At 42.4% G+C, this 16,328-nt stretch overlaps 1 protein-coding gene across 2 annotated transcripts in view; it reads left to right on the plus strand.

Moving 5' to 3' along the window:
* The first annotated feature begins 1,827 nt into the window (after window positions 1-1,827).
* The window catches only part of MFSD6 (major facilitator superfamily domain containing 6), a 73,010-nt gene continuing 58,509 nt past the window's right edge, over window positions 1,828-16,328 (plus strand). The window contains exon 1 of one of the 2 annotated variants that reach the window (XM_059928373.1): window positions 1,828-2,160. The gene's annotated coding sequence lies outside the window, so the exon portion shown is untranslated. Of the gene's footprint in view, window positions 2,161-2,531; window positions 2,724-16,328 lie in introns of those variants that run through there. The other variant, XM_059928374.1, reaches the window with a different exon arrangement.

Below are 16,328 nucleotides of genomic sequence, written 5' to 3' on the forward strand. Positions count from 1 at the left end.
AACACCCTAATTTTGTCTTTGAGCCTTTCTGTACAATGACCTCTGGGATAGCTTGCCTCGTGGTATACTTGGAAGCTAACTTCCCATACCACACCAACAGTTACCTCACAGGGGGCAGGGAGATATGGGAGGAGTGGCAGTCACTTTTTCTTTATGCATATTTGCATCTTCTCCTTAGTTATACTGAAAAGGGAAGGGGCTACCAGGAAAAAAAATCCTGCCCTAATAAGGCCAATTAAAACAACATTTTCTGCTGTGATGACCCTTGAGGCTACCCTTTCCTATTTGAAACCAGCTTTAACCTCTAGGATGATTTGGCTTCGCTTTTCAACATGGAGCCACTTCTAAGCAGCTGTAGGTTAAGAACAAACGCCCCGCCCCCTCCTGCCCTCCTTCTGTATACAGGAGAGAACCTGAATCTTGTTAGACCTGGAGTCCGCTCACTTTTCTTTTTCCTTCTTTTTCAAAAGGTTGCTTCTTTAATATCTGGACAGATAAGAAGGATGATAATTCTGTTATGACAGCTACCAACTGGGTACTTTATGAGCCGTTCAGTTCCAAATACTGCAGGGGAAGATGTCTCCAGGCCACACCAGACCAAAATCTGTCAATCTCAGAGTCCAACAACCACCTTAATCTCTTTCATATGAAACTTGAGCACTCACTGCTTTTCATCGTTTCGCTTTTATCAGTATTGCAAGTGGATTTATCATGAGGGTAATGGAGCATAAGCTTCAGGGACCCTTTGTAGGTTCCAGGAGAGGCCACAGTGACTTTGTAATTTTGTTTTATTCTTCCTAAAGAGGGACCTCAAATCCTAAAGCTTCAGGGCCTATAAAATTCTCATCGGTATGATTTCGTGGTTAAGAGCTTAAACGCTGGAGATAAAAGACTTCTCACCCTTTTACTATTTAGTCATTTTAGGTTAGTCACATTGAATTTCAGCCTTGATTTCCTCAGTTGTAAAATGGGAATAATAGTACTTATACTTTTAGGATTACGGTAAAGCTTCAATAGTACTTAAACAGTGTTTCATGTATGAGAAATGTTCATCGATGCTAGCTGCCATTATTATTGTTGTTATTCCCAGAACAAGACGATAAGCCTCCTGAGAACAGGATCTGGCACCCCAAAGGCCCATCACAGGCACCCAAAAATACTTGCTGAAGGAATGATACCTTTTACAGCCAACTCCACTCTCCCCACCCCCTCTGCGTGTCTAACCAGAAATACAACTATAATTGCGTTACTGATGCGACACACACGGTTACCTCTTCAGCAAGGTGCCAGATACTCCGTAGCACTTTCTCAGTTTGAAACCGTGCTTTAGTCTCAGCCCTTCCCCGGTGAGTCCTGAAACCCCGGTTGTTTACCTCCTGTCTCTTGCCAAGCTCCTCTCTCCCGGGTCAACTGAGGACAGTCGGCCACGGCCACGGCTGGCCGAGACACGCTGAGGCAACGCATTAATAGTGTTACCATTCTGCTTGGCACTGACTCAGCGCTTTATAAACGATGGCTATTACTGTTGCTGCTGTTGTTGTTATTATTATTATTATTACAATTCCCAACCAGCCGGCCATCTACTCTCCGCCCCCTCCCCCCGGAGCTAGGCCTGCATCTTTTGCCTGGGGTCGGGGTGGGGCGGGTCTTAGCCGGGACCCGGGGTGGGGGGACCTGGGGATAGACCCTCGCGTCTGCTCTCCCCCTTCGCGGCGCGCTTCCCCGGCAGAGCCGGGGCGGCGGGTCCCCCGGGGCCGCCAAGGCTGGCGGGAGGCCGGGAGGAGCAGCCGTCGACGCATCCGCCGCCGCCGCCGCAGGAGGCGGAGCGCCGCACCTGGCGGCGGGTCCTCGGCGTTCAGCCCTGAAACGGGTCCAGCCGGTAGCGAGCGGCGGAGGCCGGGCCAGAGGAGGAGGAGGAGAGAAGGTCGCGCCGGCCGGCGTGTTCGGCTCCCCGCTCCCGGTCCCCCCCGGCCCGCATCCCTCCGCCGCGCCCCGCCTCGCCGCAGCCCCCGAGGAACCAGTGACCCGCCCGAGATGGTCAGCGCCGTCGCGACAGCCGCCGCCCCGGCGCCCGGAGCCGCCGCCCCGCGCCCGGGGGAGATGGCTCCCCGCGCCCCGCGCAGCTGAGCTCCCGCGGCCGCCGCCGCCCGCCCGCCGCAGGTGAGTCGGGGCCCGGCGCGCGGGGGAAGGGGGCGCGCTAGGCGGGGCGGCGGGGTAGCCCCACCCTGGGCTCCCCTGCAGGGGCCGGGCCCGGCCGGAGGGCGAGGAGCCCCCTGCGGCGCGCACACCTGCTGTCGCGGAGGGACTTCCGAGGAGGGCCCCGGCGTCAGGGCGTGGGGGGGGCGGGTGTCTCCGCTCCCAACCCCGCTCGCCCGCTACTGCCTCCCTCCCCTTGGACCCGAGTCGGTTGTCATCTTTTGGGGCGCTGAGGGCAGCTACAGCCTGCACCCACGGTGCGCCCGGCGCGGGCAGCACTTCCGCAAACGTAACTGCAGTGGGGAAAACAAAGGCGCTGCCCAAGGAAGCCGTCGCCGGCAGCAGCCAGGGTGCCGGGTGAGGGTTGCGCCCCAGTGTCCAGGCCCTTCTCGGCCCAGCCGCACTCGCGCCCTTGTCATAACCGTCCTCGGGAGAAAGAGGGAGGCGAGAACACCAGACAGTCCGAGTGCAGGGACGTAGCCACTTGGGTGGCAAGAGGAGGAAATTGACAGCGTCTGCTTACCCAGGTGAATAAATACGCAAAAAAATACCTCTTTCCCTTGTCTGCTATCATCCTGGGAGAAATTCCCCGCCTCCGTGCTGCTTTACTTCAGCCTGGCCTAACATGTCCCTAGAGCCATTTTGAGATAACAGTCGGGGTTTCTGGTCCTTTTGGGTCCTTTGTATCCCCTACACAGCTCCCTGTAAATTTAAGTAGGATGGTGAAAAATTCCAAATGCGACTTTCCCTTTCATTTATCCCATCTGCACGTGGACAGGCAGGTGGATTCATTACCCTTAAGGCCAGCACACGGTGCATTTCGCCTCTCCCACACGCATTCGCAACCACAAACATTTCCTTTCATCCGAAAATCTTTAATAATTAAACATTTTACAGAGCTACTGGAACAGATGAAATCTTGCCTATTAGTAGTAGAAAAGAACCTTGAAGAGTTGAGGTTTTAATCCCAACTGGTGTCTAAATATTTGTATGCTGTTGGGCATGTCACATCTTCCTGAGCCTCAGTTTTCTCACCTGTAAAAGGAGATGGTTGGGTAGTACAGTGGTCAAGCTTCCCCCTAATTGTTGTTCTAGAAGCTTAGGATTTTCTGGAAATCTAACCTCTTCAAAATAAATGAATGTAAAGGGTGGGTGGGTGGACGTACAGTTGACCAAACGACATGTGATAAAAGCAGATGTGTTTTTGGTAGTCCTCTGGTGCCTGCAGGGCATCTCTTCCCCAAGACATGGCCACTAGTCTGCTAAGGGTGTATGCATCATTGATGGCATTGTTAAGTGAAAGGAGAGGATAGGAAGTCAGCCTCACTGGGAAGGTCGGCTTTTGACACTTTAAGCTGATGGTCGTCAGCAGACACGGAAGATATTTTCAGTTATTTTGTGGTAGTCAGATGGCTTGTGTTTACCACAAGTTGTAAGTAAAACTTAAGATTGCTTTTAGGAGGAAGCTGGGACATTGCTGCTGAGCCCAGGGCAAGACCCCCTGGGGGAGTAGGAGGAGAAAGGATCATATTTCAATAATGCATTAAAGCTACTAAGCATGTTTACAGGAATTTATTTCTAAGGCACTTTCTGTATCTGTATGAATAAGGTAAATGTAAAAACATGAAGGCAAACCAAAACACAAAGATAAACGAAACAGCAAGGTTTGCAGGTATTTGGTGATATGAGGTATTGGATTACCAAGTCTAGCATATATAATTTCTGGATTATTAACAGTAATAAGGCATTTTTTGAGCACTTAGTATGTTCAAGACACCATCTTAAACACTTAATTTCTATATCTCTGTAAGATAAGTCTTGTCGCATTTTATGGATGATGAAAAGGAAGCTCGAATGGTTAAGGAACTTACACAAACCACGTAATCAGTAAGAGGTGGAGTTAGGTTTGACCCCGTGTCTCTGGCTCCAAAGCCCAGGAAATTTCCACACGGTGTCCCTCCCTATTCAGGACCCATTAAGTCTTACCACCTACGCAGGTGCCTTCCTTTGCTTCTTGCCTTTGAATATTAATTTCATTTCAACATACACACATTACATATGTTAACATTTATCTGTGTAAGATAATCTGTATAGTGCATATATATTTATGCATGTATGTTTACCCATTTGTTCTCACCATTTTTAGGTTGAAGGCAAGTGTAAAAATGAATATAACCAGATACATTTAGTATTAGGCTGACAGGTTTTTTGTTTGACTTCTTTTGATATTCAGTAAATCTTGATTTAGCAGTCTCATTGTAGGGAAAGGGAGAAATGCAATAGATGTAAATGTATTTGTTAGCTGCTTGGCACATTGTCTTGGGAAAACATCATGATATGGTAAGTGAAAAAAGGAAGAGATTTATATACAAACCATCATACAAGCACACATATACCTTGTTGTCTCCAAACTGTTGACAGTGCCTTCCTGAAGGAAGTGGGTTCAGATGGTAAAGAGAAGAGGGTACTTTTACTTTTTACCTTATAAAGTTATGTTTGGGCTTAAAAAGCTTTTTTTGCAACAAGCATTTGTTCTTTTATTATAGAAACTAAAAAGAGAAACAAAAGGAATAGAATTGATTCACTTAATAAAAATCAAAAATAAAAAAATTGAATGTGCCTAAACTCTGTAATGTTAGAGAACTGAAATATGAGACTCAGGAGATCCAAGAGGAAGGTGGTATTCTGGGAATTGCATGTGTAGGAGCAAAGGGTGACGAGTCTTGGATGACTAAGTTTTACCTTTTCTAACAGTATCTATAGGGTGTTCTCCAGCACCCCCAATTTTCCTCCCCAATAAGAATGCTTTGGTGCACCCACCCCAATTTACCTGCTGGATAGGGTGATAAGAATTTCTTCCTGCTCTTGCTAGTGGTGGCTGTCTTTTTTTAAAGCATAATTGTTCTTTATGTAGAAGGTAGGAGTAGGAGAAATAAATTTACCTGCTGTGTCATTTCCTGAAATTACGGCATTCTGGATGACTTCAGGTGTAATTATTTTTAGTAACATAATTTCAGGAGCAGGAAGTTGTCAAGTTAATCTAGTCTGATGCATATATAAACATACATATATATGTATAGATACATATACATATGCATATATGTACATAATCTTGTCTGATGTGTATATATACATACCGATGTATATATACAAATCCCACAATTCTGTTTTATGTAATACTAATAAAAATCATTGCTTAGAATCCTTAAAAATTAACACATTTCCCTGCTAAGACTTAGAAATCCAGAATCAAATACATTCAGACTTTTCAGAATCAAGAAAACACATTCTTCCTTGTGTTTTGTACCCAAAGGAAAAGTGAATAAGGTTGGTTCATTATAAACGTAATAGGCAATCCCGAGAAAAACATAATTGTAAAATTATTTTGCAGAAGAGATATTCTGACAATTTTAGGTGTCATCCAACGTTTCATTTAAGGTTCTAATTATGTTTTGGGCTGAGGGAAATCTCAGTCTTTTGATTTAGGAAACTTTGTTGCTCAGTAGGTTCTCTTTAAACCCAGAAATCAAGTGCAAAATCCTACCCTAGTACAAAGCCAGTTTTGGTAAAACCTTTTCCTCAAAGCAAAATGAATGTGTTATTTCCCAGGGCACAGCATTTTGGATTCCTGGGAAATGCAGATGTACACATCTGCTGTGAATTCTCTGTGGGGCAAAGAAAACACCCTTAATGTCTCCATCAAGAACATTCCATTTGGATATGATTCCTTCATGTTTAATTACCCAACATGAGCTGTCTTTGGCCATTTATTATACTTTACTGGCATTTTGGAGGGTGAGAATGCCTGTGTCAGCCTGATTTGTTGTCCTAAATCCTGAATGACATGTTATCCAGTACTTAGCCCTATTGTTGGGTTTCAGTAGCTTTGCTTTGTAGCTGGTTTTCCTTCTCTGTATTTATAAGATGCTTATTTACTACTTTGTAAAATGGCATTGTTTAAATTAAGTTACTTGGCTGGGTAGCTTTTGGAAACTATCAGAGTCATTTGCTAAGATATTGATTTATTGGCGTTGAGCCCAATAGAAAACTAAACCAAACCAAAACATAAAAAATGTGGAACACCTAAACTTTGAACCTATATATTAATATGTGTCTGCTATAGCTATTGCAACTCTGGTTGCTAGTTTGTGGCTCTAAATAGCATGCAAACACACACACACACACACACCCCTACCTCAGCACCAACAAAAAATACCCCAAATGTTGTGTATTAAAAGTAGCTTTCATCTGCCTTTGTCTACTGTAATGTGAATATGGCTGAGCCATAGATGTGCTGATGATTGTGTTGAAGAGAGTTAAGGTTTGGAAATGTGAATGACTGGCCTGTACTGCCTTGTGACCTGGTGGTCCTGCTGTATTTAGGAAGGGGAGAGAATGGGGCAAAGATGGGAAGAAATCTAGGCTCTTACAAAAACCGTATTCCAGAGATATAAAAGAGGATTGAGTAAAGGATGGCCGAGACATCTTTTTTGACATTTGTTCTGGCCTGTGTTTGAGTAGGGGAGACAAATTCAGGGAATGATGTGCAAGTAGAAATCAGGGAAGTCCAGCTTTGAATGACTCTGAGGAAATGTTTTGATGTGAGACCAAGAGTGGATCTTGGGGGAGAGGGAGATGGGACGTTATGAGTCAGCAGTGGCCGAGGGAGCTCTGGTGTGGCTTTGTTGGGGATAAAAGGGGAACTGGAAAGAGGAACTGGTGGTGTCTCAACAAACCTGATTTGTGGGTTAATTGTGCCCAGCGAAAGTGAGTGAGAAGCCTAGGCTAGTAGTTAACTCCCTGCGTGGTTCTGTAGAGGGACCTGGGTGCCCCCCACCCCACTTTCCCCACGTGGCCACTTTGGGGTGAAGAGCGAAAATGGAGCGGCAGAGTCCAGGACTTCCAGGGGAACTCTGAGCCCCAGAACAGAGGAGGAGTGAGTCCCTATGAGCCATGTGGCGAATTCTTCTCCTATAACTGCTCTGGGCTTTTTTAGGCCCAAGGTTAAGGTAGAACACACTTGGCCCAAGGTAAATAAGGCCTCGCTCAACAGAGCCAAGCCCCAAAGCCCCACACTGAACACTTAAAGCAGAACCATACAGAGCGATGTGGACACTACCTATGACTTTTAAAGAAGTGCACTGATCTGATCCACCATAGCCAAGCTTCTGTAGCTATTGTGGGGTGCCTTCTTCTATTTCAAAATGCTTTCTGTGGAATCGTGTTTAACTGATGAACAGATGGAGCCCAAATTCACCTTTATGAGGGAGTTTGAATAAAAGAGTATCAAAGGGGTAAAAATGACACACTTTTAAATTTTATTTCCTATTAATGAGGTTCTCCTTTTTGAAGGTGTAATATCTTTAAGAGTATCTCAAAGCTCTTGTATAACTGGCCCTTTCAGTTGTTCTACTGGTGAGCAGAATCAGCACAAGGATAGGCAGACTTCAACTGAGCACCTCCAAGTGACCTTCCAGGAACTACAGGGTCAAGGTGTCCCAGTTATCACTCAGATACCTTGTATTTCAAATAATGCCTTTTAAATATGTATTTTATTATTTTTCAAAAACGTATTTATTTATTTTTTGGCTACGTTAGGTCTTCGTTGCTGTGCGCGGGCTTTCTCTAGTTGCGGCGAGCAGGGGCTACTCTTCATTGTGGTGCGCGGGCTTCTCACTGTGGTGGCTTTTCTTTTTTTAAAATAATTAATTAATTAATTAATTTATTTATTTTTGGCTGTGTTGGGTCTTCGTTTCTGTGCGAGGGCTTTCTCTAGTTGCCGCGAGCGGGGGCCACTCTTCATCGCGGTGCGCGGGCCTCTCACTATCGCGGCCTCTCTTGTTGCGGAGCACAGGCTCCAGACGCGCAGGCTCAGTAGTTGTGGCTCACGGGCCTAGTCGCTCCGCGGCATGTGGGATCTTCCCAGACCAGGGCTCGAACCCGTGTCCCCTGCATTGGCAGGCAGATTCTCAACCACTGCGCCCTGGGGTGGCTTTTCTTCGTTGTGGCACGTGGGCTCTAGGTGCGCGGGCTCAGTAGTTGTGGCTCGCGGCCTCTAGAGCACAGGCGCAGTAGTTGTGGCGCACGGGCTTAGTTGCTCCAAGGCATGTGGGATCTTCTTGGACCAGGGCTCGAACCTGTGTTCCCTGCATTGGCCGGCAGATTCTTAACTACTGTGCCATCAAGGAAGTCCCAAATATATATTTTAAAAGTGATATATGCTCATTGGAGAAAAATCCAGTAAAGTCTAAGAAAAAATTAAAGTAACTCCTAATTTTACTTCTGAGAGATAACCCCTAGTAATATTTTGGTATTGTTTTCATATCTTTTTCTAAAGTATAGTTTTTATGAAGTACATAGAGTTACAAATATAAACTCTTACAATATATACAGGTTTGTGTCTTGCTTTTTTTCACTTAATGCAGTGCACAGATCATGAGCTTTTCCCCATATTCTATTAATTCTATTTAAGTTCTATTAATTAACTGCAGTTTTTCCATCCTGTGGATGTAAGTTTCTATTTTTCTCTCATGTGGACATACCATAATTTATTTAACTGTTTCTATTACTGATTGCTCACTTTGTTTCAGTTTTGATCGTTATGATAAACATCCATACACTTAAATCCTTGCCTTCTAGAAAGACTATACTTCTACTCTCAGTTAATGAGAGTGACTATCGATCTTCATCTTTACCAGCATTGAATAATCTCATTTTCAAAAATATTAGTATGGCATGTTTATTGAAGTATCTCATTTCTTTAATGGGCTAGGTAATAAATCTTTTTCTGAAAGAAACTGATAGCACTTGGTACTTCTCAATTTATCAGAGTCCTAACAGCATAAGAAGCAAGATAATTTTAGATTACGTATGCTGGAATGTGCTTAGGATATAAATGATTATTTTAGACTATAGTGTGCTTAGGGGATATAAAGAAGAGTCATTGACGGTAGCTACATGTCTATAGAAGAATGTATCTTAAACTTTGAGGTCTGTATTTTCATCTAGATTGTAAACTCGTAAAAGATATGTCTGAGAAAGAAACACCTATAAATTTCTGTTTAGAATGCCTTGTCTTATAGATAGACTGTATACTCTTTAAGCCTCTTAAGTTTCTCAGTGTCTAATAGTGCCAGAATAGCCACATAATAATACCAGTCTTTTATTGAATAAGCATTTATCAAGCACCCATTATAAATATAGCATTATTTTACATACATATAGTGTTATAGTACCAATACCTGGAGTTGTATTTTTATTTCTCATTATAATTCTTATTTTTCCACAGTCTACTTTTCCTGTGTTCCTAGTATTTTTAGATTTTGGACCCGTAGTCCTATATTAATTGTATTTGCCCAAGTCCTTTTCTGAAAAGATTTGAAAAAAAAATTAAATGTGTGTCTGTGTGTATAGAACAAGCATTCACATAACTAGGTTTAAAAATAAACCAAAAAACATTTTAATAGAATTTTAATTTCTTTTTTACTCATATATATTCTGTATTAATTGCTTCTCAAGTATAGCAAGCAATAATTTATAGAGGAAAATCTAAAACTTTAAGTAAACAACGTAGCTTTCAATGTCAGTCTTTAAAAAAATCTTTGTTTTATACTTTGAAAAGATAAGAAAAGAAAAAAAAAAGATAAGCTAAGATTTTTCTGTGTTAGCTTCTTGGCAAAGAAACAAAAATTGTGTTTATAATCATTAAAATAGTAAATAATTTGATAATAGAGACAGTTTTCAAATGACAAGAGTTGACTTGCTGTGGCTTCTGCTTTCACTGTGGCCTATGCCCATGCTGACCGGGTTCCAGCCTTCCCTCTTTCTCTCCTCTTCTAACCCGGTACCTGTTCTATTACCTAGAAGGTGTTTGAAGACACCGTTGCAATGCTGGCATAGTTCTCAGGCTCCCACATGAAAATAATTGCACTTGTAGGGTTCCCAATCTGAGAAACTGCATAATGTTGGAAAGCTAATAGGAATTGCATAAACATTTATTAGAGAAATACATGTATGATGGTAGCATCAATATACATTTGAAAATGAGTGGAACATGTATGTATGACACATTTATTCAGTGCTTTCAAAGACCACTGGCAGTAACTCCATGGCTCCCACAGGCTAGAACTGTTGCCCTGGAGGAAGCCAGTGGCCGGTGAGTCCATGCCCACTTCTGTGGCTCATGGCTGGAGGGGAGTGGGTAGGGAAGCTCTGGGTGGGCTTGTCTTTCGAGACCTGTTGCTGGCATTCCAGATTGAAAAGTAGAAGAATTTCCCCCAATTTTGAAGTTATGCGCTTTGTAACACTGAGGTTAGCACTCTTGGTTCAGTAATCTGAGTACCACCACTATTTGTAAGATTATTTCAATGGGAAAATGGTTTCTAAGCTTCAGCAATTGAAGTACAATGAATATTGGAAACCCGGCTGTTCAGGAGTTTGGTTATTTTAAACAAACAATTTCATTGCCGTGTCTGGCTATTGATTTTGGTTTAGAGAGAGATGACTATGCACTGGTTCTATTTTTACAAAGTTTCTGTGGCCCCCTTAAATCCTTACATTGTTTTCCTTCTTGACAAATAAATGCAGAGTGTCAGCAGCAGCATATTCAATTAATTTTACTTCCTATTTTCAACACCTATTGGATTTTTTTTTTTTTTTGGTTGGAGAAACAAGATATAAATATATTTTAAAAAACCTTTTTCTTCCATGCTGTACTATGAACTGTTACTTGTTCCTCACACTGGGCTTGTTTTATTTATTTATTTTTTAACATCTTTATTGGAGTATAATTGCTTTACAATGGTGGGTTAGTTTCTGCTTCATAACAAAATGAGTCAGCTATATATATACATATGTCCCCATATCTCCTCCTTCTTGCGTCTCCCTCCCACCCTCCCTATCCCACCTCTCTAGGTGGTCACAAAGCACCAAGCTGATCTCCCTGTGCTTGCGGCTGCTTCCCACTAGCTATCTATTTGACATTTGGTAGTATTAGGAAGTTTATTTGAGAAGGAAACGAGGTTTGGGGGCCTGCTTCAAATTTATACTGTAAGCTCTTGGCACAATATTTAATCAAAAGCCTAAAACGAATAAATAGAAATCTGCTTCCATGATGGTTGATAAGGTCTAAGGACCTATATTACAAATTTTTTATTGACATTCAAATGTGTCTTCCACAAAGTGAAAGTGAAAACCCCCTTGGCTTTTATTACTAAAACCACCTTTAGGGTTAAAGTCTATGCCACGCCCCTGCGCCCCCCACCCTACCCCCCGTGAAAATAATTTGTTCTTTTTACCATCTTAGTAGGTGAAGGGAAATATGTTAGAGTAGGCTTCATCTCCTTTCTTTCGTATTTATTATGTTACAGATATAATTAAAGTGTTCCTAAGGTGGCTATAGTTTTTAAATTTTTTAGTATTTATTTACTTGGTGGCGCCAGGTCTTAGTTGAGGCACAGGCACGCGGGATCTTCGTTGCAGCCTACGGCATCTTAGTTGCGGCACGTGGGCTCTGGGTTGGGACATGCGGGATCTAGTTCCCTGACCAGGGATGGAACCCGGGCCCTCTGCATTGGGAGCGCAGAGTCTTAACCACTGGACCACCAGGGAAGTCCCAGGGGGCTATATTTTATTTTTTTATTTTTTTCTTAAAGTTACCATTTATTAAGAGCATACCATGTACCAGCCCTATTAACCTGTCACATCCGTTTTTTTCTTCTATTCCTTGCAGCAATCCTAAGAGTTTAGTGCGAATGAGATTTACAGATTTATAAATGTAAAACCTAAGAGGTGAAGAGGTTAGAAACCTGGCCAAAGCCATGTGGCTAGTAATCGCTTCAAAACTCATCTTTCAGCCTCTAGTGCTCACCCTCTCAGTTATGACATGACACCCTTTCTAAGCACAGTCAATCCTCTTAATCGCCCAGTGAAATAGGCTGCGCTTGTGCCCCTGTTCCCACTTTACAGGTGCGGACACTGACCTGAGTGGTAACATAACTTGCCCAAAGACACCTGGTTATTATTTTATTTTTCACACACACACACTGTATTTTATTTTTACAAGAGATAAATAGACTGACACCAAGCATTGTAAATGGATGACCACAACAAAAGCAACAATGATTGCAATTAACCAAACATGAAACACACTCATACTGTGTCATAATATTGACATTCAGTCCAGTAATCCTCCACTGTAACACCTCCTTTACTTTGCAGTGAAAATTGATTTGTATATTTTTTGCCTCTGAGTCCTTGTGGGATTTTTTTTTTTTATTCAAACAGAAAGTCACAAAAATTATAATCATCCTCATCAGTTCACTCAGTCCCAGGGGGCTATATTTTAAATGAATAGTTATTTCTTGCTGTGGATACTTAATTATCATTCTAGTCCATAATCCAACAATGTGTTCTCTAATAAGCCTGTGCACCCATCCCACCTCCCAACTAGGCTGTGGTCATGGAAATGGATATGGATGTAAATTCATGAGCCATGATGGATAAAATGCTAGCTGGGTTCCGGGGTTCAAGGGTGGTGCCAGGGATTACGAGATCACTTGGGAAGAATGCTTTTGGAGTGATTGTAAAATAAGGCCCAGCATTGTAATGAAATATCATGCCCTGGAATGAGATCACAGCCACCACTGCCACCGAATGTTGCTCTGTTGCTTTTGAGTTAGAAAAATGCTTTTTCATACATTATTTCATTTAAGCCCTAGAACCCCTCTGAGAGTTAATTGACTCTGGTTTGTGTTTTTAGTCTCCATTTTACAATGAGGAAAGGGAGGCTCAAAGAGGCAGTGCTTTGTCAAAGCCAGGAGAGCAACTGAGACTTCTCTCTGCACTTCCTAAAATTAATGTCTGTCACCTTAAGCTTTAGTAAAATCTTATGTGTATTTTGCCATCAGGTATTTGTCAAAAATAGCCAATATTTATTGAGAGCTTACAAGAATAAAGGGCAGTATGCTAAGTACTGGATTCCTCCCTCAAAGAGTTTATGATCTAGTTGGGCAAACAGGAAATATCTATAAAAAGAGCAATAAAATTACCCCTACATCATGCAACAGCTCAGGTGTGGGAGTAATCTTCAGAAGTAGAGGAAGGAGTCAGGAAAATACTGCAAGTTTATTGTATCTCCAGATGTTATAAAAAATTGCCTTAGATTCAGTTCATAAAGTACTGTCTAAAATGATTCCATCACAGGATATCAGTATTTGCAATTAGTGTTACACTAAAATAGAAGGTCAGATGTTAGGGAATCCTTAGTAGAGGTTGCAGTGGCAGAACCCTGCCAATCTCTTTTCCACACTGAAGCTATAATGATCTTTGTAAAATACAAATGTGGCCCTTCTACTCTCCCGTTCAGTTCTCTTTGGAGGCTCCCCATTATACTCAAAATACATAATACACACAAGTTCTTACGTATCAGGCGCTGTGCTAAGAGCTCAACACGCATTATCCTTTTTCATCCTCACGGCTACCCTAATGGAAAAATATTATTATGTTCCTTATTTTGTAGATGAGGAAGAGTAAGACTTAGAGAAGTTAAAAGCTTTCCTAAGGCCACAGAACTCGACAGTGGCCGAGCTAGGATCCCAATCTCGGCCAGTCTCTCACTCCCGACTCAGGAACCCCTTGGCATCCTGCAGAAGGCCTTTCTTGATCAGCACCTCCCATGGTTCTCCTTTGTGGGTTACGCTTACTCATCCACTAAGGCTCCCCTTAAGGCCCCACCCCAGAGACTCCTGTGTCACCCCTGCTTGCACCTATTTTAACATTTGGCACAGCAGGTTATGGTTGTGGAGAGACCCCCGCCTCTCTTTCTCTCCGCTGGATTTGATAGCAGGGACTGCGTCTTTACACCATTTGAATTATTGGTCACCAAGCATGCATCCCATTTAATGGTTGGTGTTAAATTCATGCTTGTGGGATTAAAAAAAAAAAGCATGTCTTTATCTTCACTATAACTCTCTAATGTAGTATTTTGTATTCTACCCAGTCATCCCTCAGCTTTATACTTGAGGGCATCTGTAATGTATTGCTGTTTGCTAGCCTCGTTTGCCCTTCAGCCCCAGTATTAACCTTGTAAGGATCTCTTGCTGTCTTTTCTTTCCCCCATCCTGGAGTAGTTTTTCCATCCTTTGTCTAAGGCAAATCGTACACATCTTTCAAGGTTCAAGTTAAGTCCCTCATTCTCTCGACAACTCCCATCTGGAGTTTGGACTCTCTACTCTGAACTCCAGAAGCACCCCTGTTATCAGTAACATTTTTGGTTAATTATGCAGTGTTCTGTGACTTCTCTTGTATTATTCCTCTGACTTGTCATTTAAATCTTCCTTGTGTTTTGGGCTCACCTTGTCAACTATAACGTCTTCGAGGCCCAAGACCTCTTTGTCTAGTAGCGGCACAGTGGGTTGACAGGCAGTACCTGCTAAGAGCACAGACTGTCTGGATTTGAATCCCAGCTCTGCTGCATATTCCCTATGTGACGTTGGGGTAATTATTTACCTTCTTTGTGCCTCAGTTTCCTCATCTGTAAAGTGAGGAAAGTAATCATGTTCACCCCAGAGAACAGTTGTGAGGAATAATGAGTTAGTACATTTTAAGCCCATAGCAATGTTGTTTAAGTGTTGTGGTGGTGTAGTTAGTAATAATAGTGAGAATAATATAGCCCACTGAAAACCCTTATTAAAATACAAAAATGTTGTCCAAGGGGGACAACCACAGGCTTTGAATTAACCACCGTATGAATCAGTTTGTCACCTAGCAGACAGGTTTTGCTGTGAGCCTGGGAAAGGTCCATCAAGAATGACAAGGACAGCAGGTTCTGGGTTCCGGGAGGAGTTTCAGTCCAAGTGGAATGCTGTTGCTAGCAGCTGTGCGGAGCCTGTGGGTGTAGCACTGAGTGCCTGCAGGGCTCAAACTGGACTCCAGAGAATCGGGGCTGACAAAACTAGAACGAGTTTGATTCTTTCACAATTTGATGTAGCCATAAAGGAGCCACGTCAAAATGCTCCAAAAGGAAGAGGAAGGTTCCAAAATAGTCATTCACCTTTGCACACCTTAATGCCCTTGTAGCACGTGTAACTGTTGTAAAACCAACCTTATATTTCTTTTTCATGACATTGGCTAAATGTGTAGCAGATGCTAAAGCAATCCTTATTGAAAAAAGATCTGTTGGAATTGACATTGAGTGCTGTGCTTCTGAGGAAAGCTCTATTCTGGAAAATGCTGGGGGTTGAACTGAATGTTCACAGTATAGTATGTAAATACCAGGATGCGAAGGCTTATTTAGAGGAGCTCCTGTATGTCTGTGTTAGGAATACATTGCAGCAGTGATTAGAGTTCTGCTCTGGGATTCACATTGCTCAGAGGCATAGAGAGTGGTCAGTAAGAGTTGACAGGGTAGAGCTAGCTCTGAGGGTTCAGGAAGTGGATTTCCCCATTTTGCAGCTTCAGTCCTGGTCTCTGGGCAACATCGTGTTGATAGCAGTGGTGCCAGGAGGAATGTCCCTTCTGTGTAATCCATGGGTTGTTTCCTCTCCATCACTGGTAGTTATGTCACTGCTACATTAGAGCACACATTATCATAGCATTGGCAGATCTGACCTTTGGCGATTATTATTCCAAGTAATATATTCAGGTTTAAGATTTTCTTTCTTCAGAAGTTGAATCCATTTCCATACTCATGTATTTGTGGATAACTCAATGTATTTTTGAGCAGCTTTAATTTAAATATTTAATGAAGAAAGCTATCAATTTTAACAAGAATGATTTCATCACCCCTCATCAATAATTCAGAAATACCTACTATTTTTTAATGACTCAGTGTAGGTACTAGTAGAATGCCCTTCCAGGTTTTAAAAGGCTGTGTTATATATGTTCACAGTAACGATGTTGATTACTATCATTAGAGAGTGCCAAGTGAGAAAACTTTTCTGCTTTTCTAAAAAACAAACAAAAGCCCTTCTTATCCAAGTAGGATTAACTGCAAACCTGTAATATAGATTTTTCTAGAGAAATTCATAGATTTATTTCTGTTTATAATTTGAAATGTTTTCTCTCTTTTTTAAAGTTTCTTTAAAAAAAATCTTTAAGATTCAGAAGTTTAAAACAAAACATTAGCTTAATGG

This window comes from Balaenoptera ricei, chromosome 7 (assembly GCF_028023285.1).
Source record: "Balaenoptera ricei isolate mBalRic1 chromosome 7, mBalRic1.hap2, whole genome shotgun sequence".
Lineage (NCBI taxonomy): Eukaryota > Metazoa > Chordata > Mammalia > Artiodactyla > Balaenopteridae > Balaenoptera > Balaenoptera ricei.